The 25637-nt window shown below is 32.6% G+C and overlaps 1 protein-coding gene and 1 non-coding gene across 7 annotated transcripts in view; both read right to left on the bottom strand.

The window, feature by feature from the left end:
* LOC110991488 (neurobeachin) overlaps positions 1-25637 on the bottom strand; it is a 413995-nt gene that overhangs the window by 374630 nt on the left and 13728 nt on the right. The window lies entirely within an intron of this gene.
* Trnaa-agc lies at positions 7500-7572 on the bottom strand. The gene has a single exon. It is a non-coding gene; the product is annotated as a tRNA-Ala (tRNA).

Genomic DNA, 25637 nt, shown 5'->3' with positions numbered 1-25637 from the left:
ATCATCTTATGAAGATCACGTTGTTTGGGGTTATATCATGTTGTCTTATGTTGTCTCATATTGTGTCGTATTGTCTCATGTTATATGATATGTCATGTTGTGTTATAGGGGCGGATTTAAACAAAAATAAAAGTATTTAGCAAATATCCAATTACGATTTACGGCACATAATTTATTTTACGTAAAAAAATAGTCGTTTCATACGAAACGGTTCAAATATCTCCAAAAATTGTGTTACGAAATACTTGAAAGCATCATTAGTATCGTTTATTCGTCATAATTCGCTAAGCCTTTGTTTGAATGACACATTTTTTATAATAAAAATATTTAAATGTTTCCAATTAATATTGTAAATATAGTATTTCTTTTCAGGATAGGATTCAAACGGGAGATTTAAAAACTGTAACCACTAAACCACGGCAGTTACTAGGTAAAGCACTCGAAGTATAGCAATGCAGCGTAGCACCGCTACGAACGGCGTAGCACGTAGCTTACATAAGTTCGACGTAGTTCTGAGTACCAAACAAATAGGTTTCATTCTTACTATAACGAAACCTAGAGTTAAATGAAGCAACAAAAAAAATCAATTATGACGAAAGAAGAAGAAAGAAGAAATAGAGGAATTTTATAAAACTATCGACAAAGCTATGGAAATAACACATAAGAACATTATACTAATGGGCGACTTTAATGCGAAGGTAGGGGCTCCTAAAGAAGGTGAATACTTAATAGTGCATCAACATGGGGACGGTGAAAGAAACGATAGAGGACAGAGACTTGTCGACTACGCACTTGAACACAATTTAACTATCATCAATACATGCTTCAAGAAAAACCGTAGCCGGAGATAGACGTGGTGATCCCCAAATGGACAACACAAAAATGAGATCGACTATATACTATCCAACCAACTAAAACTATTAAATAACTTTGAAGTCCTGAATTTAAACTATCCGTCAGATCACCGATTAATTAGATTAACATTAAAAATAGCCAAACAAAAACAAAGTAAGACAGAGACAAATGGACATCTTTGGATGGGCATCTTTGGGCATCTTTGGAGGAGGCCTTCACCCAATAATGGGGTTCCTACAAATTATATTATTTAAGTATACTAAAATCTAACCAAGCTAGCTAATAATACAATAAAATAATGTAATAGTAAATATTATCTAGTAGTAAATATGATATATATAGTAGCAAATATTATAAAAGTAATATATTAATAACAATAAATAAAATAGTTTAATAGTAGGTAAATAATATAGAAAATAAATAAAAATAAGATGGTATTAATTTTAATTAGATAAGTAAGCGCTTGGAGATGGGCCAATGTATAAGTTATATTTGTAGGAAATAAAAAGGCTTTTTATTTTATTATTATAATGTATGTAAAAGGTTTACAATCTAATGCTGCATACATTCAGCCTGTATACCTGCCCACTTGCCTGCCCACTTCCCTACCCACTTCCCTGCTCACAACGGCTGAATGTAAATGCGGTATTAGAATAAAGCAATCGACCTTGAAATAGAAAACAATCAGCACACTATAACAGATTTATTCACAAAATATTATATTTAAAACTTTTTACCCTAGTGAACTTGACAGTATGACTATACATAAGGCATGGGCCTTGGGGGACACATACAAATCTTCCGACCTCAGCACGCTTTACCGGATAAATAACACGGCTAGGTTAGTCGACATTACAATTTTTATATTATCACTAGCAGACTCGGCCAAGCGTTGCTGTGGCTAAGGTTTTTGTTATTTACATAGTAGTAAACTATTCAAGGGAAACGGTAGGAACTTATGTGAAACGTTGGTACTTTTAACATAGCGCCAACTGTTAGAATTGTATCAAATGATCAACAAATATTTGCAAGTGTACCCGACATCTGTAAAAATCTTTTGGAGTTAACACATAATTGTGACTGTCTGTTAATTATAGACAAATAATTTGCAATAAAATAAAATTGCGACTATAATTAAAGATCTAAGCTATCCTATCTCTTAATTTGGACGAGACTGCTCACAGTGTGCCAATTTAATTTAAAATGGGTTAAGTAGTTTAGGAGTCCATCGCGGACAAACATCGTGACAGGAGTTTTATATATATTAGAAATGATAAACTCTTTACCATACTAAACCGACAATAACATACATACAATCTGTAAATATAAAAACATTCAACAGACGTAAGCTCGTTAAAAATGAAGAGATTGCATTTAATCTGAAAACTGGCTCGGAATCAAATAACTTAGTTTCAACTGTCGACCTCGTCCCGACTCGCCAGCTGCTGTTTATATTACTACTATGACGGTTATATTGCCCTGGTACTATTATGAATTCACTTTAAATTTATCTCATAGACAACGTATCTATTTATCTCTTATAATAATAATAATAATAATAATAATTAGTGTGAAATGTAAAATATAAAGTGTCGTTGTGATTAATAAAATAAATAAATGTTTCATAGGTTAATGTAAAAAATAACCATTTATTCATTTACTGCCTACATATGCTATTTAGGCTGATATTTAAATAACATATCTCCCGCTATTAACATTGCAAGAGGGTTTTTAAAAATACCAGTATTTTCTGCCAGAATCACATCTAGACAGACTTTTCAGCAAATTAATATACATTAAAATACTGTCTCACAGCTGACCAAGCAAACCTTTCATAGCTTAAATAATCAGGTCAGTAAAAAGGTAAAATCAATACATTTAATAAGAAAATGGTTTCAAAGGAATTTGCTTGAGAAAACAAAGTAACAAATAAAATAGCGAAATCTTTATATTCAAATAAGCTGGAAAATGTTGCTTCAATAGATTCCTTGGCATTCCTTAAAAATATTAATTGAATCCTTTAGTTAAGTTAATCTAATCTCTAATAAACTGAAACGCGAATTGAAAAGGAATTTGAATACCTTCGTATGATATTAATTGCGTATGTAAAAAGAAAATATTTGTACACAGCCGGATATTTAAACGCGTCAACAGTGAAATCAACATACCTAAACCATCAAAAACTTGTAAAAAAAACTCAAAGTTGAGAGATCCAAGTTAAACAAAGTCGGGTAATTTATTTCCTAGGTAAGAGACCTCCTGTCTTAAGTCAAAGTCAAAGTAAAAATTTATTTATTCATATAGGTAACATAATGTACACTTATGAACGTCAAAAAATAAATATTAAATGAATCTAATTTTACATTTACTGCCAGTTCTCAAATCAAGGGCGTAGAACGGAAGAGAAGAACTGGCAATAAACTCTCGCCACTCTTTTTTTTAAGTTATTAAGTAATTAGCTAAATCATGAAAATACCGGGATCTAGCCTTCGAATATGATTTTATTCCATTCAGTGTCGAGACCCTTGGTCCGTGGGGTCCTAGTGTTTTAAGTCTTTTTAGTGAAAAAAACACAATTGCGCGTTTATCAAGGCAGTTTACCACCACTTTGCGGAACCAGCTGCCCACTGAAGTATTTCCGAACCACTTTAACTTGGGGTCCTTTAATAAAAGAGCGTAGCAATTATTAAAAGGCATGCAACGGACTCGCGAGCCCTCTGACATTGAGTGTCCATGGGCGGCGGTATCACTTAACATGAGGTGAGCCTCCTGCCCGTTTACCCCTGTTCTATAAAAAATTAAAGAAGCTCCCATGTCTGCTAGAAGTGCCTTAGAGTATTGATGATCAGTCAGTGAGTGCCAAGTTAAGAGTCTGTGCCTAGTATAATGGTTTCTCCCGGTTCAAATTGAATGAATATTTGAAATATCTCGTGTATATACAATGGCTAGTTTAGTAGCAACGAAGTTATTAAGTTATTAAAGTTTTAAGAAATGGATGCTACGGCCATTTTTTTTAAGTTGTCCGGGAGCACTGCTATATCCCCAAATTAAAAAAAAACGATGCACATGTAGTCTCAGTTCTCAAATCAAGCACTGAAGAAATCGCCAATTTTTTTTACGAAACATTTGTAAGCCATTACATTCATACATAAATTCTCTTCTTTATTTATTCAAACTGCAATTGCCTTCCTGGTCGGGCATGTCACACGCTCAAAATACGAGGTCAACTCCACCATTGCTGTTTTATAAGTCTTAAATTTTATTTATTTATTTATCCTTTATTGCCTTATACAAAAACACACATAACAAAAATAAAAAAAACAGTTACAAAAGTTATAAGGCAAAGGGCGGCCTTATCGCTTACAAGCGATTTCTTCCAAGCAACCCTAATGAGAGACAACGATAAAGAAACACTAATAGTGGGTAGAGTACCTAATATGCCTTGAAAAAACCCTTTTGATACTAAAATAGGACTTATAACAATGTGTGAAAGGTCAAATTGTAATTGTCTATTACATAACATTAGAGTCATAGAAACAAAACATGGCTTTATTTAGATAAGATTTAAGTTAAAAGTTGAAAATTATTCTGTTAACTATTCGAATTCCACACACATATAAAATTTTTATAGAACTTTAAATTTATCCTTTCCCACCATATTATATGAATCTAAACGTTGTTCGATATGTCAACGACCAAACTTCCGATACTGGCTGGCTTTACCTACCTATATATATTTTACATAACCACAATGGTATTGTGTATAAATCGAAATTTGTTTGCATGTGTACCGACATTAACACATTAAAGTCAAATTAAACTCATCGCGTGACATAGCAGAGGCTTCCATCTCCCTAATTAATTCCCCTCACTACTCATAGATCAACAAGCCAATCCTTAAACAATACATAAAACAAACCTGTCCTTAATTAAGGCCTCAAATACCTGTATATATATATATATACATTATATATATATACATTATATTGTATAAGTGTAACCTGTTGTGGATGCATCCAATGTGTTTGTATTGTGTTTTATTTTTGACTTTGTTTTTATTATAAGGATGTATCTGTCTGGTTTCCCAATAAATAAATAATAAATAATAATATATATATATATATATATATATATGTGTTTCGTGATCATTTGTTTTTAATAGGCAATTATGCATCAGTTTTTAATAGGCAACATAGAAACACCATCGGTATACAGCCCGGATAGAGATTAAGACATCAGGGATGAGCTGTTGTCCTTGAACTGAGAGCTGGGAAATTCCGTGTTTTGTGTTATTGTAAATGGTTGGGTTAGGTTAGTCTTGTTGCCTATGAACGTTTAGGAAACTCGTTAAACGTTTCGTTCAGTCACTTGTCTTACGGAACTTTAGCGACTTGATTGAATATCGATCTTTAATTGTCTAGAAATTCAATTAACTCTCTGATTTAACTACTTACCTCCGTATTTTTCTTTGGGTATATGTACAGTATAATTGTTTTTATGTCACGAAATAAATACTTTGATTTGAAGAAAGCGATGCCAATAAGTAAATATTAATAAATAATAATAGTAAAATAAATAATAATAATAATAATAATAATAATTTTACGCCGGCTTTTTCTCTCGGCCTACACCCTCTGTCTTTGCCGATGTGTAGGGATGCCTACAAGTTCGAATTGATTGACGTGGAATAAGTGATACCTAGAAGATCTTATGTTCCAAAATAAACGTATTTTTTTTTTTTTTTTTAAGTTATTGGTATAAAACCTTTACTGTATCTAACGTGTGTTTATGCGCACAGCTAAATGTAAAATGTCTATAATAAACCTAAAATCACTTGACGTTAAGGGCGTTAAGTGTCCAATATTTTATGAGTAAATATTGATGCGCCGCCATTACCGCGAGAGGATCAGCTGACAGCGGGAAATTGCATGTCGAATCGCAAACATCGATGAACTTAATCGACACTAATTCAATTTAAATTCGAAGTTATTAATTTTGAATTTTTTTTTAATTGAATTGAATTGATTTCGACACATTTATCATGAATGTGTCGATGAAAATCAATTAACAATGACTTAAAATTTGACAAATCGTAAAATTTAATGACAAAAATAAATAAGAAAATTTCTGCTTAAAATTAATATTGTCCTAATTATGTTCGTTAAATGAGGTCACAAAAACACACTTTAAACTAATTAAATTTAAATAAAATCAATGGACACTCAATGTCCGAGGACTTGACAGTGCGTAGGAGGCCTTTAAAGAATTGATACTCTTTTACCTGAGTCGAATTGGTTCGGAATACTTCAGCTGGCAACTGGTTCCACGGTAATGTTGGTGTTCGACGGACGAAGAGTTAATTATACATTTTTATATTAAATTTATATTAAAACTAAAAGTCTACTATACGGCTCGCTTATCTGCTACTTTAATGGTCTAGTGAATAGGCTATCTCGCTCTTACAACTTTATTACAAACATTGATGAAAATATTGATGTGTTTTACAAGTCTACCAACATTGGCTAGGCTTATTAGGCTCTTAAAGCCTGCAAAACAAAGTTACGGATTACGGTTATATTAATGTGGTTTAAGTTTTGAATTTTTGTTTGTTTATTACTGTTATTTTTATTTAGTTTTAGTTATTATTAATATTTCGTTTTTATTTATTTTGTGGCCGTTTCTTTTGTTCCTTGGATATATTGCTTAAGTTGTAATGTAATTGATGTGTATGTGTAAGTGTGTTGAATTTGTGATGTCATATTTTCTTGTATTTTTAATCATACACATTATTTTAGAATGTATATATATAAATAAAAAATTAATAAATTAAATCACTATCAGATACAATAGGCCTACAATTAACATATCATTATTAATTAATTATATTAATAAAAGCGAAAATGGTGAAACCTGAAAATCGGTTTCATAGCTAAATAATGTAACCTCATAGTCAAAGTTTAATAGGTCGGTAAGCTTTGCAAGTTCTGCACCGTTTCACATAACTGTGTCATTATGTCTGACACCAGCTTGGAAACTGGTAAACTATAAATGGCAACTCTGCTATGTATGTTACATACATATTAAATAATTTCTCTTGCGCTAACTGAATGTAACAAACAGGATAAGTTCGTCTTAGGGTCCTTGACAATTCTTAAAAGGCCAGCAACACACTTGCGAGCTTTTAAGTCCATGGGCGGTGGAACCGCTTAACCTCACGTGAGCCTCCTGCCCATTTGCCTCCTATTACATAAAAAAGTATAAACATCTCTAAATCGCTCCACGACTTTTTCATTCATTTTGTTCCACAAACATCCAAAAACTAGTCTGATATCCGTACTAATACAAAGAGGAAAGATTTGTATGTAAGTATGTCTGTGTAGAATTGGCTCAAAAACTACTGCACCCATTTTAAAAATTCTGTCACGATTTGTATGCCACACTATCTGATTAATGTAGGCCTTATATAATTTAATTGCAAGAAAAGATAAGGATCCCAACTAAATCTACAATAATGTAACCCAAAGTGTAAAATTCCTATTTAATATCTTGCATAGCATGCACTACGATGACTATTGATAATAGAACAAAAAAATGTTCTACAATATTAAAAAAACATATCAATATCTTAAAAAACAAAATAAAATTGGAGGCGCCGGGTATCGATCCCGGTACCTCTCGCATGCTAAGCGAGCGCTCTACCATCTGAGCTACGCCCCCTGTTACATTGAACATCCAAACATTAACACAGATATGTATTTTTAACCTCGAAACTTGCGTTACAAGTACAATGCCTTTCACTTGCCGAAATACGGGCGGCGCAATGGAACGTGCATAATTTTAGTGTAGGCAAAAAAAAAATCAGATATTATAGTTCAAATAACATATATATGATGATTAGGTATTTAGATGTAGTTTATAGTAATTTCGTTATTTACATAATTATTACACATTTAAAAAAAAAACCATTTCAACGGATTGAAAGTAATTTTTTCCGACGTTTCGCGTGCTTTGTCACAGTGACTTAAAACAAGGGGGCGGGGGTTATGTCAAAAAGTATCACAGATGTAGAAAAAATTACTATCTGTATTTATTTCCCCGGAGTTGATATCGACTTATACATGTAGTTTATTTATTTAAAAATAAGAACATCACATCTCGAAGACTGCTTTATCTGAACGCGAACACTTATTAATAACAAAGAAACCAAAAAAACCTAAGCTGCTAAAATGAGGCAATTATCTTTTTTCCTCGACTTCTCTCTTTCTTTACTTTATTTATTTATTTTATTTATTTATTCACACTTCGTTGCTAGAAAGAAACACAAATAACACAATATATATAAATTACAAGGGATGCAACGGGCGGCCTTATCGCTAACAAGCGATCTCTTCCAGGCAACCCTAGTAAGAAAAGAAAACACAAAATAAAAAAATTATGAGTGCAAGAAGTGCATAACCAGAAGTTATATAAAAAACAAAATATATTTATCTATAGAACCTTAATCTAGAGAAAATAAAAAAAAACAATATTAATAACTAACTAAAACTAAAAAGCTAATCTTACAGATTCAAGAATAGCAAATAGTGAATTACATTTACAAAACGAACAGGAGATACAAGAATTACACAGGTCACGATTGATCAGGATATGATAAGGTTAGGAAATATTTATATAGAAGAGTTTTAAAAGACGATAGGAAGGAAGCCAATCGTATAGGCCGATCCTCAAAAGGAAACAGCCAGTGAGCTGATTGTCTTTTGGTTTCGGGTTAGCAGCAATATATCCAGGTTTTATCACCTGTGACGATGTCAAATACAGCATTTGAGTCACCGCCGTTAAACTTATATACCATTTGGCGACACCAGTCCATGCGAAGGTCTTTCTCAATTTTTTGTAGATAGTGATATGTTCTTTAATATTGTGGAACTTTTTTTTTCTTTTTTTTTTACGTGAGTAACATAATTGTAGTTTTATTATGGATCCTTATTCTTTTTTAATTAAAATATCCTATATTAATCATTAATAATGTAGCATTCGAATGGTGAAAGCTTTTAAAAAGGGTCCAGTAATTTTTGAGCCCTTTCGTTACAATTTAATTCCACCCGTATCACTTCGACGTCCACCGTTCCACAACTGCGCGTTTTTCTAGGCAGTTTTTGCCGCGCACCACCACTTTGTGGAACCAGCTGTTATACTTACCTGCAGCATGTAGCAAATGTAGCTTATTTCCCTGACATGTTAATTAAAAAATCTAAGTACAATAATAAACTGCGTAACAGAACAGAACAGAACAGGACCGGACAGGACAGGACAGGACATGACAGAATAGAAGAGAAGATAATAGAACAGAATAGAATAGAAGAAAAGAGAAGATAAAAAACGAGAACATAACAGAATAGAACAGAAGATAATAGACCAGATAAGAACAGAAGATAATAGAATAGAACAGAATAGAAGAGAAGATAATAGAACAGAATGGAATAGAATGGAACAGAATAGAAGAGAATAGAATAGAACAGAATAGATTAGATTAGAAGAGAAGATAATAGACGAGAACAGAACAGAATAGAACAGAAGATAATATAATAGAACAGAAGAGAACAGAATAGAAGAGAAGATAGTAGAACAAAATAGAAGAGAAGATAATAGACGAGAACAGAACAGAAGAGAACAGACGATAATAGAACAGAATAGAAGAGAAGAGAACAGAAGTTAATAGAACCGAATAGAAGAGAAGAGAACAGAAGTTAATAGAACCGAATAGAATAGAAGAGAACAGAAGATATAATAGAACAGAATAGAATAGAACAGAATAGAACAGAATAGAATAGAACAGAACAGAACAGAACAGAATAGAATAAAATAAAATAATATAATATACGTTTATGCATTATAGACATATCAGAATGAGCCTAGTAGACTAAAATTAGGACGGCTGATGAATGTATTTTTTGATATATGATTTTATATCTTATAAATATAAAATAATTAGATTCTGTAGATTATTAATTGTCTATTATGTGTAAACGGATATTTCATTTTTATGTTAAGTAGTTTAGGAGTCCATCGCGGACAAACATCGTGACAGGAGATTTATATATATATATAAATATAGGCAGCCATCTGTGCCTGTCACACACCTTCGACTTATAATAACCTGGTTTCCTCGCGATGTTATATTTCATCAGAACCGATGGTCTTTTCGTATTTAACACAATCGTAAGGTAAAGAACATCGTGAGTGATCGTAAAAGTACATAAAGTTGACATTTGTCAGGCACAGAAGGCTGTTCACCCACTTGAGTATAAGAAAAACTAATGATCACAAAACGGATCGAGAAACCCAAGGTTTATAGCTTGTAGCACCATTACTATTTAAACAAGTATTTATTAGTTTAGTACTTTTCAAACAAAAAGTTTAGTATTTATTTATAGCCTTATATCAGAATACAATATATATATATACATTCTAGCTATTTTTTTTGTTAATCTACGATAACTGATTCTGTGTGCCCACGGGCGAATGACTCCCGCATTTTCCTCAATTTTTCCTTATTCTATATCAATCTCGTCCAGCCATTTCCATAAATTCGTCGGCCCACCTTTTAAATTGCCTACCTCGGTTTATTACCTCTTATGGCCTCTTGGTTGCCATAGTGTTACAATTTTGCTCCATTAATCTGCGCCTCTTAAAGTATGTGCAGCACATTCCATTTTAGTTCCAGTTTTGTTAGTATTTATTTATTTAGGGAATAAATTTTTGACTCATAATATATAATGAAAATCGTATAAGTTTTTGTTCTAACTGTATACAACATGGGAGCCCTTAAATCATATTGACGTGTCGTGGAGCATGAACACCTGATACCTTGAGCACGAAATATTTTTTAAAGAAATATTATTATTGTATTTATTTCCAGTTACGAATAAAATAATTACAACACAGAAAAAAAAACAAAATTTAATTTTGAACGTACATTATACATACAGCTTTGCATTTATTTTTACTTCGTTGCAAAAAATAGAATATAAATTAAATAAAAAGGAGGGTAGCTGGTGGCATCATCGTTTTCCAGCGATCTCTTTCAGACCACCACAATCAGATAAAAAATTAAGGGAACGCAAGATAAATGTTTGGTTGTGTTATATAATTATTTATATAATGTATACAAATATTGTAATTTCAATTTTAAATGAGTAAGTGTGGACTTGCCCATTCTTCTCTTCACGACCTTTTAGAAGGGTCAACTAGAATCATCTTTATATTTTATTTAACGTTCAAAAGTTCAAGTTTAGGTGGTCTGGAATAAATGATTTGATTTGGTGTTTAGAGTGGGGTTCGACGGATGAAGTCCTTCTCCAGCTGATGGCATCCATAGATATATAAATTTGAGATCCGGAGGCCAAACCAATAATACAACCTTAAGTAAAATCGCTTTATTTATTTTACAGTCAAAACAACTCTCGTGCTCAAAGCGAACCTTTTCAAAGGCTGTTTAAAAGTTAATTAAAAAATATCCTGGTATAACGCTAAGTTAACATCCGGAATTGTAAAAGTTCCGCAATCGCCGTTGGAGCCGACCACGCCTCATACCGGAAATAACTACGTGCTCGTCTGAGATTTAAGAGCAAACGAGTACTTCGCAGTAATAATAAAAACTACTTCAAAAGTTCTCATAGAGTATTAAGCCAAATTCTTGATAAAATATTAAACATTTACTAAACTGATTTTCACCAACATCACCTTGACTGCTGGAAATCTTCCAGAGTCCGTTTCACAAGGCATTTTCTTTTGGAAACTAGCGAACTGTGGAATCAAATACCGGCGGGGGTCTTCCCTGAGAGATACGGTCCTAACAATTCAAAATTCAAGCGTACTCCCTTAAAGGCCGGCAGCGCACCCACTAAAAATGGGTGTCTACGGGCTGCGATGACTGCCTTTTTGGGCGTCCCACAGGCTCGTTTGCCCCCCTAATATATAAAAAAATTACTAAACTAAATTAAGATTAAAGGCTCCAGAAAAAAAACACTCCTTATACAGAAATTTTTTTTTTTACAACAATTAGAGAATTATCACTGAATAACTTCAAAACACTCGTTAATCGTTTAATTTTTTTTTTAATTTGACGAATATTTAAATAATACTTCCTATCTGCATCCCAATAATCAAACCCTACGAAGACAATCCATTTTTGGCGAAGGATAGAATACAATCTCTTCGCTCTTTACACTCATATTTGATAATCAATACAAATGAAATAAAGCAAATAAAACCGTACAAATAATATTAAAATATACCTAGTCTATGTTTAAAACATCAGATAGATTTTTAATTATTTTAAAAACTGGTGTAAGTTAAAATCTTAAGATAAGATATTGGTACATGTGAACTCACAGTTTCATACAAAAGTCTATCCACATACACCGATCCGTCCTACCATGGAAAGCTTGGATCAACGGTGATGACGGAGATGGCTTATAATCCGTCGATTGGTTATATGCACACTTTTATCAATATTTAGATTAAGATGGATCAAAAATAGATTGAGGTTTGGGCGTAAGACACGCCGGATTCCTCACGATGTTTTCCTTCACATAGAAAATTCCCATAACTAGGCTTACACTGGTCTTCAGTATATATTACACAAATACATATATAATAATCTATGAGAATTGGAACGTAATAAACTATTTATTAACATACAAAACTACTGTAGGACCTTTGTTAAGGCATCCGGAATGCCTGTGTGATTGAAATACCTTCGCCATATCCCGATATTTAGGAATTCGAATAATGTTCGGGATCTTCATTTGTTTATTATCTTTCTATATAGAAATACGTAAATAGTGCGTGCTCCTATTTCACCATGCCTCCTGCTGATAGAGGGAAAATCTTTGTTTTTAATCTATTATTATCATATTATCATATGACAGCTTGAGTAATAATCTATTCTTCTTTATTACTCAAGATGTCATATGGAACATGGTGTAATGGTTGCAGCTCCTTACAAACATTGTGTAAAGAAAAAACTTGGCGATAAAAAAGAGTGGCGGAGAGTTTATTGCCAGTTCTTCTCTTCTGTTCTACGGCCTTGATTTGAGAACTGGCAGTAAATGTAAAATTAGATTCATTTAATGTATATTTCTTTTTTTTTGACGTTCATAAGTGTACATTATGTTACCTATTTTTGATTTGATTTGATAGTGTGCTGAGGTAGTTGCAATGTTTGATTTTTACAAAGAATAACAATATGACAACGTCTATTTCTCACCAAGTTCGTTATTTTTCTTTCTTAAAATAGCATCAAATGGAATACGTAATATAGGCACCGGCTTTTATAGGTCAAAGCGTGAATGAGCAGATCACTTGATAAAATGTTAGGTCGCGAGTGCGTCAACGGGTTTTCGTAATTGTTGTTTTCAAGTGATGAAGTTGTTTAAAATTAAAAGAAGTTTTAAAGGATGTTAACACTCACTTTTAATGTTAGATAAATGTAAAGAAAAATATTTGTTTAATAAATGTTAGACTTTGAATATACTTTATTTTAAACAGAGCTCTTTTAACTATCCATACCGCCCATGGACACTCTTAATGCCATAGGTTTCGCGAGTGCGTTGCCGGCCTTTTAAGAATTGGTACGCTGTAGTGCCACTTATTTATTAATTATTTGTATGTGGTATGTAATTAGTAACATAATTTCCACATGACAAAATCATTGAAGTAAGCACCATGGGGGGGGGGAAATGGGGGTCTTTGATTTCTTATTTGGTGACAACGTCAACAGAAATCTGTCTATGCTAGAAAACGAAATGATTCTAACAAAAAAACACGTTTCTGTACTATTATTTTTGAGAGCTATGCTTACTTTTGCTGACATGAAGAAAGGGGGGGGGATATATAACAGTAAATCTGCTTACATAATTGAACGGCCCCTAAGATAAAAAGATATTGGTCAAACATGAAAGTCAATCAATCAATCAATCGAAAGCGGTGACCCGTGTAATAGAAATGTCACATCATGATAAGTCCTTTGTACCAGGCGCTCATAAATATTAAGGAGCCTTTAAACTCGTGACCCACATCAATCACACCGTCAATGGTAAGATAATTTCACACACACTTAAGTAGTTTCGATATATTTCAATATATCCTCCAACACTTGAATTCGAGCGTACTCCTCCCTTAAAGGCCGGCAACGCACCTACTAAAATGAGTATCTATGGGCTGCGATGACTGCCTTTTTGGGCGTCCCGCTCATTTGCCTCCCTCTTATATATAAAAAAATACATGTACCAAATTTAACATTAATAGTTTGTGGTTAACATGTTAGCGAATCGGTTTGGCCAACTTTATTGTAGCAATTAAGTCAAGTACCACAAATTGATAGCCTGTTTAATTTGAACAAAAGCCCGGTCATTTTGATGTTATTATAATACCTTTGCTACAGTATCATCTAGTACAAAATTTTGTGGGGTATTTTTTTACCTTTGAAAGATTTTTTTTTTTACCGGAATAGATATTTTTATGTAACGCACAGTCACATCTAATGTTCAGTGATACCGCCGCCCATAGACATTGCCGGAGGATTCACAAGTGCGTTGCCGACCTTTTAAGAATTGGAACGCTCTAAGGGTAAGTTGAATTGGTTGGAAAATACAAGCGTTTCTTTATGTCAATAGGACGGTGAACGGGCAGGAGGCTCATCTGGTGTTTCAGAACAACGCCACTCACATTGTCAGAAGTCTCGCAAGTGCGTTGCCGGTTTAACAACTGGTAGGCTCTTTTCTTTTTTTTATTGATAAAGTTTGCCAAGGCTCGGTACATTGATACATTGGTAAAAACAAACACAAAATACAATTTTTAATGTGACAAGCACTTAGAGGCAAACATGACATTCATTTAGAGCACATACAAATATCAATTAATAATAATAATATTTATTTATTTTTCTCACAAAAACATATACAATAATTGTCATTCTTCTTTGGAGCAACTGCTATTGCTTAAGTGAGACTGATGCCTGTTAAAGGTTGTGCACCTGTGTTACAGGTCATCAGGCTTGCATGATTATATGTAAAGAATAGACAATTATATTAATTATAAGGATTCTTGAAGGACTCTAAGTCGAATTGATTCGGAAATACTGCAGTGGGGACTGGTTCCACATAATGGCGGTGCACAACAAAAACTGCCTTGAAAAACGCGCAATTGTGGAACGACGGCTGTCGAGGTGATTCGGGAAAAGGGTAATGTGTAATTTAATAATATTTAGTATCTGTATTTAAATCTGCAAATATATATGAAAAAGTGTAAGTGATACAGTCATAAAACCGCCATGAACGATAAAAATGTTTTATTACCTGTAGCGAATTTTCAGTACAAATCCTCAGATTAAAACTAACAAAATTTAAATATTCAAAATAACTGTCACAAAAATCCTTTGGGCCTGATCCCACATTTGTAACTGTATTGGTATTTTTCTGTAATTTGTTTGGGTATAAGACACCCTAATTTCTCCGTACTCCGTCCGGCTAAAAACAACCTTGATACATGGTGTAAGCAACATAAAAACAGTCTTAGTACAGATCCTTACTGCACAACGCAAAGCTTAAATGTAAGTTCCTAAAAGCTTCGTGTGCTTTTTGTTGACCCGGTTTCTTTCACAGCGTCTGAATACAGAACTTTCGGCATTTGTAAGACATGAATTAGCACTAAGATAAACAGTTAGTATTAAGACTTCTCTGGGAAATTTTTATGTTTAAACTATACGTATACTCTTCGCAACAGTTATTTTTTATTAATATTTATCTATTTATTTATACTTCGATTCCATAATATTCATAAGAAATAAATAAGTATAAGTTTTAGAGCGAAAGCCAAATTTTTTGAAAAGATTTTATATTGTTACTCCAAAGAATTATAACTTCTAACGCGTGGTTCATAGCACATACGTTTTATAATTAACTGTCTAGAGATTCAATTAACTATCTGATTTAACTACTCTACTGCGACATCAATATAACCAGCAAAGGTAATTTAGAGCTGCAGCTACCTCAAATCCGAAGACAGTCTACCGTGGTTTACCCGCAGTACAGCTTCAACTTACAAATTCTCGCTCTATTATTAAGGCTTTGTTAAAGGCTCCAGGCGCGTGAATATTTAATTACTCCTAATTATGAACGACCCGGTTCCTTTGAGGATATCCTGTGCTATTGTTATTTCGGTGATAAAACACAAACATTACATTTTATTTTATTCAAATTAATGCATATTAGACAACTAATTATACAAATATGATATTTTTTGAATACCAAGAACTTTACCGTTCCCTTCATGAAAAGACCGTACCAATTCTTAAAAGGTCGGCAACGCACTCGCGAGCCCTCTAGCATTGAGCCCCTTGTTCTAAAGAAAAATATCAGAAATTCTGCAACGGTTATTGTGACATTTAAAGGTAATATAATGAGAAAAGATTTGTTTTACACAAAATAAACCCGAATGATTGTGATAATAACATTAAAATCTATTATCTGTTGATGCTTATCATAATTTAATTTATGAATGAAATGAAAAGCTTTAATCTGAATTCCATACAAATCAAGTTACACACAGTTAACTACTGAAAATACAGAATATCTACTGAAAATACAGTATCCACTCGAACCGTAATCCGATGGAGTAATCAATTACTGTGAAGCCTGCGGCAGACGCAGACAAATATGGCTGGCCAATTCTGATGTCGAAACTATGTTAGCTACTATTACTCATTGTATGGTTTTCTTTTTTCATATACAGTTTTTTGTCTTCGTGATGCTATTGAACCATTATGCCCCTAGTTGTTTGTATTCATGTATTCGGTGATTTTATGTTTATAAAAAATAACCAAATGTATATTTTAACGAAGAATTTCCATTAACGGCTAACCCTCGTAAAAAATAATATGTACTTAGAAATAATTGTGTAACGTGGTCTGTGCATAGGTACTTATCTGTTTATGTGTGTGTTTGTGAGAGGGTCTTGTGACTATTAACTTTATAATTTATTTTTGTATGAGGCCTTTGTTTAATTAAACGTTATATTGAGAAAATAAATCATTATATTGGACACAAATACAATTTATTTGTATTAACCTTGTTTTAATACAACTTGTATTAAAACCTATTTATAAGCTAGTTGTTCCAGGCAACCACCTTAATGCATTTAGAATTATATGAAATTTTCTGAAATTAAATATTTACAAAGCAATTTAAAAAACAACAAAAAATAAACAAATATGAACACTAACAAAGGGAGAAAACTTTTTAAATTAGTTTTCAGTATCTATTAATTACTCAAGATGTCATATGGAACATGGTGTAATGGTTGCAGCTCCTTACAAACATTATGTAAAAAAAACTTGGCGATTAAAAAGAGTGGCGGAGAGTTTATTGCCAGCTCTTCTCTTCCGTTCTACGCCCTTGATTTGAGAACTGGCAGTAAATGTAAAATTAGAATTATTTAATGAATATTTCTTTTTTTTTGACGTTCATAAGTATACATAATGTTACCTATATGAATAATTGATTTTTGTTTTGTTTTGTTATTAGGTAGGTTAAGAAAATTATAAATACTGTTAAGTCAAAAATAAAAGAAGGAATATGTAAATACTTATACTTATTTATTTCTTAGTAATCTTACAGCTAACATATATATTATACAACAAAACACATAGACAATATACAAACAGACATCGATAAACAATATATATGAAACAGAAAAGATAAGTACATTAATAGACAAAAAGAAAACTAAAATTTAGCATTTAACAAATAACGACTATATTACAATAAAAAAAACTAAATTGTTACTGCTAAACAAAGTTAAAATCTTTCCACCTCTTCAAATATTTCCGTATATTCCATTTTGGTTAAATGGAAAATATCAACATCCTGATAATCATATTAAACTTAAATAAAATGAAGATCTTTGTTAATTTAAAGTAAAAAAAACACCATTACTTTTTTAAGCATGGTATTTGCTTTAAGTAAATAAGTAAATTTATAAATATAAAACAGAACTTCTTAAACATCAGATAAGTCACACTTATAAATGACAACAAATTACTGTAATTTATAAGTATTTATATTTATATTTATTCAGAAGATTCACAGCACAATACAAAAATAGATGAATATATACATAACAATATGGGCCAATTATAAATCTTCACAAATAGTTCATTTTATATATATATATAACAAAAAGGTACCTAAACATTTCAAAAAATTTTAGTGTTAAACAAAACAATAAAAAGAAAAACAGAATTTAATTTGTTGACAATGAAAATGAACTAACGAATACAATACTTCTTACTTATTTATATTTCCACCACATTCTCAACGGTTGATTTTCCTGGTTCAAAGATGGAATAATATTTATTTGGCTTGGCTTCAATATAATTTTTCGCCATAAAGCAATGTTGTATTAACACACAAAATTCGTAATATTACTTTGTGAGATATCGTATTGTGAATAAACTGTTAATTGTTTTAAAAAAAATACAATTGTGTCTAATGAAGGGTAGCGCTAGCTAAAAATCAAATTAATTTAATACTAGTAGCGCCATCTGTATGTCAGCCTACGAACTTTCAACCCACCTAATCTATATTGAGTCACAGTCCAAGTATAGGTAAAACACATTTAAGGCTTCACTTGCTGAGTTAGGCCTCACAACAAAGCCCACAGGGCTGCCTCAAAGAAAGTCAGTATAAAAAGTAAATCTCAAAGTTTCATTTACTCCATTTATTTTTGTAACAGAGTATTGCAACATATATTTATTAACGTGGCTTCTGCTGTGCGTTCCTTTAGATTTACGTTATCGCCAAATATTTTTTGACAACCCGTCAGTGACTCGCTCACTCTATACTATATACTGCATATATATGTATACTGCAGATATACAGTGCCGGGGCCCACGGAAGTCTTAATGTGGCTTCTAAAGCGCAAGCTTTGTCAGCTTGTAAATTGGGTCTGCCAATATTATAGTGCAACGTGCAGGTTTATTATATAAAGGTGCAAATCTGTCGAAAGACCCATAAATGAAACTATTTTATTTTAATTGCCATTCTTGCTTAGTTTAATTATTGACCCCAAAACTGATTTTTTACGTTTTATATTGTTTAAATAACTGTTTAAATAAACGAGAATTCATTAACAGTGACTCAATTACATATACTACAAATGAATGCCAGTAAAACCGAAAAAAATAAATAAAATATCTTTGTAAGAATATGATTTTAAAACGTCATCAGTAATGTTTCACTTGACAACCCTAGGAGTAGAGCAACTTATCGTAACAAAAGCACAGCCGAGATTGCTTCTACGAGCTACACGTCACGTAGGCTCTACGCCGTAGCATGTCTACGCCATAACATATGCATATGTTATTTTATACGCCTTGTCATCTTAAGTACCCGCCCGTGTACCAATGAATTGTCTATGTGTGTTTTCTATTGCTTTAACAAAGAGAAATATTGTGTATAACGGTATGTAATAAAATATATTTATTATAAAATACTAAGTATTTCTGAAGTTGCTCAGCTTCTTAGATATAATTAATAAACATATTTTTTAGTAATTGTCTACCGTAGGATGTTTTCCAATAACATTAATATCAGTTTTCACAATATCGAAGAAAAAAGAGTGTATGTAGTTATGTACACGCGTTAGACGTTATACTTCTTTGGCGTATGGAAAAAAATAACTAAAATGCAGTAAGTAACGATAAATATTAAAATTAATTAAAAAGATTGTATTTTAATAAATAACTTATTAGTAAATACTATCACCGTCGTATATAAAATTGATTTAAAAAGACCAAAATAATATTTATTTATTCACACTGTTAAATTGTACTGTTACGAAACACGTGTTCTAAATATAAAAATACTAGAATATACAACTTGAACATAGTTATCAATTGCCATGCCACCTAGACCTAACTTTACGATGTCGAATTTAGGTGTTGGTGTGCGTGCGCATCGTAAAAATTCACTCTCATCATTTTTCTCCATTGTGCCAAAAGAAGTATAACTTCATAAACATAACAATAGATAAAAATGAGCGGTTTGTTGTCTTCGAGACAACAAATACTAGTAAAGAAATATGTGTATCCAGGCGTATAATGCCAGAAAATTCTCGCTCCCAATTCATTTATCAAACCAAATAATTTATTTACCTCAATGATATATCGAGTACTTTATGAACTGACAGATTGACAATCGGTTCGACAGATCAGGCTAATCATAACGCTGAGTTTGAATACCTATTTGGTTTGTTATAATTGGCGATTAAGCGGCGTATAATACCACATTAATATACACAATTACACAGACTAAACAAGATGTATAAACCACAGAGTAGATCTATGTTTGAATAGCAGTGCTTCCCATCTTTTCTTATGCCATACCCTATTTTTAAAATATTTATGGCCTTCTTCTCTTCCGTTCTACGCCCTTGATTTAAGATCTGGCAGTAAATGTAAAATTAGAATCGTTTAATGAATATTTGTTTTTTTTTGACGTTTATAAGTGTACATTATCTTACCTACATGAATAAATGATTTTTGTTTGTTTGAAATGTATAGAAGGTAAATTTTCAAAACATAATGTTAAAATGAAAATCAAATTCTTTAATTTTAATAAGTTTTCGAATAGCCCCTTAAATCGCCCCCATGTGGGTCGTGGGCCCCACGTGGAATACTGCAGTATAGCATCGTTTAGGGCAGTTTATAATGCTGTCTGTATATATAATCTACTCTGTGATATAAAAACCTCAAATAATATTTTTAACCGCAACTAAACGCTTGGTAAAAACCCGACACTTACTTAACGTCGATATTAGTTAATCAAATGAGATTTTAAAAAAAATCAGTGGCGCTACAACCTCTTTAGGTCCTGGCCTCAGATTTCTGAATCTGTTTCATGATCATTTTTAAATCTAAGAGGCAAGTAGGTGATTAGCCTCTAGTGCCTGACACACGTCTTCGACTTTTTGGGTCCAAGATATGTCGGTTTCCTCACGATGTTTTCCTTCACCGTTCGAGCAAATGTTAAATGCGCACATAGCTAGAAAATCCATTGGTGCACAGCCCGGGATCGAACCTACGACCTCAGGTGTGAGAGTCGCACGCTGAAGCCACTAGGCCAACACTGCTGAGATTAAAGTCCACCTTTTATCTGTGTATCTTGCAATATACCCCCGCCCATTGCCACTTCTGTGTTAGGGCGTTTTATTTAGAATTGATTGACTTAGGGTCCTTCAAGAAAACAGTTCTTGAAGGAACCTAAGTCGAATTCATTAATTTCTTTAGAGAATAAGAAGTCAGCATATCAAATGCCAATTCTGATTACAGGAGTTACTATCCTGCCCTGAACCATAAATTAAACCTTCACCCTCGTGTTGCTCTACTTCAAACTCTCTTTAAACTCACTTTAATAATGTTGGTATTTTTAATAAGCCACATACAGTTTTCATATCCATAACATCCTTTAAAGATTTACTAGACTCACAAAAACTAAATATAATGTTATTAATGTTGTCGTAATATAGCAAAAAACCCCGTCCAAACTGATTCAACACAATAGCAGAATACAACACAAGAGGGCATCAGTTACCGAATGTGACCACTAACGTGAAAGATAATGGCGGTATACATCTGTCCGAACAAAAGACGATCTATGTGCCTACACTGAGCTCAAAGCTTACGTATATAAACAAACAAACAAACAAAAATCATTTATTCATATAGGTAACATAATGTACACTTGTGAACGTCAAAAAAAGAAATATACATTAAATTAAATGGTTCCAATTTTACATTAACTGCCAGTTCTCAAATCAAGGGCGTAGAACGGAAGAGAAGAACTGGCTATAAACTCTCCGCCACTCTTTTTAATCGACAAGTTTTTTTTACACAACGTTTGTAAGCTGCAACCATTACACCATGATCCATATGACATCTTGAGTAATAAAGAATAATAAAATAAATTAAAAACAAAGATTTGTCCTCTATCAGCAGGAGGCATGGTGAAATAGGAGCACGCACTTACATACTCGTGAGAACAACACGCAAATACGTAATATAAACAACTAATATCACCGTATACACGAATTCATAAATAAAGCCCAAAAGCACTTATTTAAATCTCATGCAAGTTAATTTAGCGATTTTAAAATTTTAATGGCGCGCTCCAAGTTCCAACTGACCTGATATGACATGCAGGGTTGGCACTTTTCGTTAATAAATTGAGGTGATTCCAAAATGTCAGTCATAACTTACATATTTTAAAATAATAAATGCAAATTCAATTGCAGGTTGCCAAAGCGTGCGATGATTAAATAAAAGATGGTTCGCACATCTTTTATTTTAGAATTACTGCTACTAGACCAGAGTCGATAATTCTTAAAACCAAAAAAAAATAGTAGGGTGCAAGCCATTAGAAAAGGAGGGGAATATTATTAAATGAAAGGAATTTACGAAATTTGGTGAAAACTTACCTTTTTATATCCCAAATACGCTGTAATTTATTTGATTAAGTAACAATATTTATATTTTCACCTTATTTTGAATTAATATCGAAAATACACCCTAATTTTCAATAGAAAATTCACCCGTCAAAATAACAGCTTTTTTCAAAAAGTTATGTTTTCTGTTCGTTCGGAAATCTCTACTTTCCGATCGTGAATAAAAAAATAGTTATATGTAACAATAGTATTTTTTTTTTATTTAGTTAGTACGCCATTTTCTTTTAGTTAAGGACATATAAATAACTAAGTACGTCTGGCATTTGAAACATTACTCAAACCACGCCTAGTAAGTGTTCAAAGCATACAATGGTCAATAGTCGTCGTATCGATCGTGTCACCGGTGCAACTCATTTCATGCTTATTGGATCACCGCCTAATCCGCCAAGGCTTTTGCCGAGTTCATATCAATAGCTTGTTAATACATAGACATTCGCTTATGTGGGGAAACATACAGCCGTTAATAGGAGGACGTAGATACAAACGTCACAATGTATATATGTTTTTTTATTACTAGTGAAATAACATATTTATAAGAAGCCACATCTCTGGCATTGGCCGACTGCCTTTTTGATCCGTTACATCCCTGTTATTGTTAGGACTATTTTTTTTATAGAACAGGGTGCACACAGGCAGGAGTGATGTTAAGTGATACCGCCGCCCATGGACACTCTCAGAGCCAGAGGTCTCGCAAGTGTCCATGGTCAAAAATAAAAATATGCTAATAATTATCAATGGCGACATGGCCAAACATGTTCGTTGACACACCTTGTTAGCTTTACAGATCATTAAGCTATTTTATTTATTAATGAACTTTAATAAGGAACACAAAGAAAGGGGCTCAGATTTCTGTTTTGCGATTTTTTTTTCTAATAAACAAGTAGTATCTTCCATATCTTACACACCGGTTTTCTCACGATATATTCTTTCACATTACGCGAGTGTTCAATGCATAGAAAGTCTATAGATGCAGAACCGGGTTTCGAATCTACGGCCTCAGGGATGAGTCTCTCGCCGAAGCCACTAGGCCAACACTGCTCAACTACAGTACTTAAAAAAACTTGTAAACACAAAATAACAATAAAGAGAAGAAAAAAAAAATCGAAGATTAATTTTTTTTAATAAATGTTTTAAGTATGTAATGCGTGTGTGCTGTGGTTATAATTCCCTCTGGCTTCGCATTATGCTGAGGAGCTGAGTGTTCCACAGCGCTATATTATATAGCTTTACAATGATGCTAACCTATTTAATTTAGTATATGTGATACACAAGGATTAGGTGACCCCAATGAAGCGGTCTCAAGGAAGGAAGGAAGCTATGGCCACTGTTTACCGACACGAGTGTTTGAGGAGCAATAAGCTTGTTTTCTCAGTTTATATACATAAATCTCTTCACAGTCTTGAAGGCCTCAAAGCTATAATAATAGAAAGTTCAGTTCAGTTTCGATTATGATAGTCTTTGGTTTACGCTAGTACTAAATATTTAAATAAAACCTCTTTACATACAATAAACTCTAATAATTTTATTTACTTTGTATTTGTCTTATCTTGTTTATGTTTTTAATTGTATTAATATTTTAAATTCCTACTTTTTGCAAAGCTTATGTTTATATTGTCGTACATGTTAGATAGTAGATTTTATACAATTATCAGTAGCTTTCGTAATATGTATAAATACAGTGAAACCTGGTTAAGTATGACATCAAGGGACCTGCAATGTCGTTTCACTTATAGAGGTATTCCACTTACCCAGTGTCTCAGATAAACAAGTATAAATAAATATCTGTCTCATTTACAGAGGGTTCCATTAATAGAGGTGAGAATACAGGTTATTTCAGTTATACAGGTGCGATCATTAAATAAAATAACGTGTTATTTATGTAAATGAGTTTTAATAAAAAAAAATAGTACTTAAAGGTAATCGTACAAATGTAATCAACAAAAATATTCAAGCACGTTTTTACACGTAATATGTACGAATATGGAAACAGAATGTATCAATTATAAAAATCTGTAAATTTTAGTTTGTCGTTTGGAAGTATCAGCCATCAGATGTTTTTCGATATTATAAATTTTATCAAATATGCTTTGGTCACCAATTGATTACATTGATGACACAGGACATTGATGACACAAGCGAAACTAAAACTGAAGAAGAAGGTAGAATAAGAATGAGTAAACAAACAATGTTATCTCAGTTACAGAGGTTTATGCATATAAAATTTACTCGCTGTCTCAGTTATAGAGGTAACTATGATGATAAATCGAAAGAATAAATCTCAGATATAGAGGTTTACCTCGTCCCACTAACAGAGGTAATTCAGTGCCAAAGTGTTGGGACCTCAGCATGAGTTCCAGTTATGGAGGGTTCTCACTTATCCAGGTCCCACTTAACCAAATTTCACTGTAAATAAACTCTAATTTAAAACGCTATTGATATGAATTCCAAGTGCTTTAACAGTATTCGTTGTCGTTGTTAATCTAATAATAAAAAGGTTTTACTCCTCCACTCCACCATTAGAGAATGTTTTTTTTCTTATGGGGCCCAAATCATAGAGTTACATTCCAAGTAGCTCCTAACAAGTGCGTTATATAATGTCATTACCGCTTTTATATTTGAAAAACCTTTGGCCATACCCAAAATAAACCCTAAATTCCTATAAGCTTTTCTACAAATTATTTGTAGTTACAACAAAATGCAAGTTAGAGTTGCATAAACAGAGAGTCACTCTTTGCCCTGATTGTCCTCCACCCGTACTTTGTAACAGAGACAGCAATCCTGACAGTATTGTAGATTTCTCAACATAAACTCATTATTAATATGGGAATCGCTAACGCTGTCAAAGTCATAGACAAAATCATTTATTCATTGTACACTTATGAATGTCAAAAAAGAATATACATTGAATGCTTCTAATTTTAAATTTACTGTCAGTTGTCAAATCAAGGGCGTAGAACGGAATAGAAGAACTGGCAATAAACTCTCCGCAACTCTTTTGATCGCGAAGTTTTTTGCTTTACAGAATGTTTGTTAGTAGCTACAACCATTAGACCATGTTCCATATGACATCCTTAATAATTAATAGTTTAAAAAAAATAAAAACAGAGATTTATCCTCTATCAGCAGTGGAAATAGTAGCACGCACTAACATTCTCGTGGTAACTATACGCAAATACATAGTCGATATAACATCACCGCATTCACGATATCTAATTAAG

Source organism: Pieris rapae, chromosome 23 (assembly GCF_905147795.1).
Source record: "Pieris rapae chromosome 23, ilPieRapa1.1, whole genome shotgun sequence".
NCBI lineage: Eukaryota > Metazoa > Arthropoda > Insecta > Lepidoptera > Pieridae > Pieris > Pieris rapae.
This window is presented reverse-complemented; position numbering and strand designations above follow the sequence as displayed.